We start from the raw sequence: 484 nt of genomic DNA, 5'->3' as shown, positions 1-484 counted from the left end.
CTCCTCTCCCAATGAGGCTGCTGCCTGGGCACTGCTTCAGACCCTCCCACTGGGCCCTGTACTTCCTGGTAAAGTTAAACATGGTGAATGGGGAGGTGACCAATTAGGAATCTGCTTTGTGTAAAGTCGCTTTGGTGGGAACACTGAGGTCATACCCAGGATCCGGAAAATTTAACCCAACAATTTCCCAGTTGGCATCACATTTCCTCCTCCTTCCCTGCCTTACCCTGTTAGACAGGCGAGAGAGAAATGTCTCAATGTGTTTGTATCGACACAGCTGCTTCAACTGTTTTATTGTTGGTGAAGCTAATGTTCTGGTTTATCATTTCCATTTTAGTCCGATTCTCCACCATGCAGCGCCCGGGACTCTGGTGGGAATGGTAAGTGAAGATTGTTTTAAAATGCTGACATCACTCAATACTGGAATGTGTAAATGGGGGAATGATTCTCATGATTAATAATTCTCCAATACAGGCACCTTCCA

The sequence above is a fragment of the Chiloscyllium plagiosum genome, unplaced genomic scaffold (assembly GCF_037043375.1).
Source record: "Chiloscyllium plagiosum isolate Xiang-an unplaced genomic scaffold, Cpla_swu_hap1 HiC_scaffold_17, whole genome shotgun sequence".
Lineage (NCBI taxonomy): Eukaryota > Metazoa > Chordata > Chondrichthyes > Orectolobiformes > Hemiscylliidae > Chiloscyllium > Chiloscyllium plagiosum.
The sequence above is the reverse complement of the archived record's forward strand: the minus strand, read 5'-3'. Positions refer to the sequence as shown.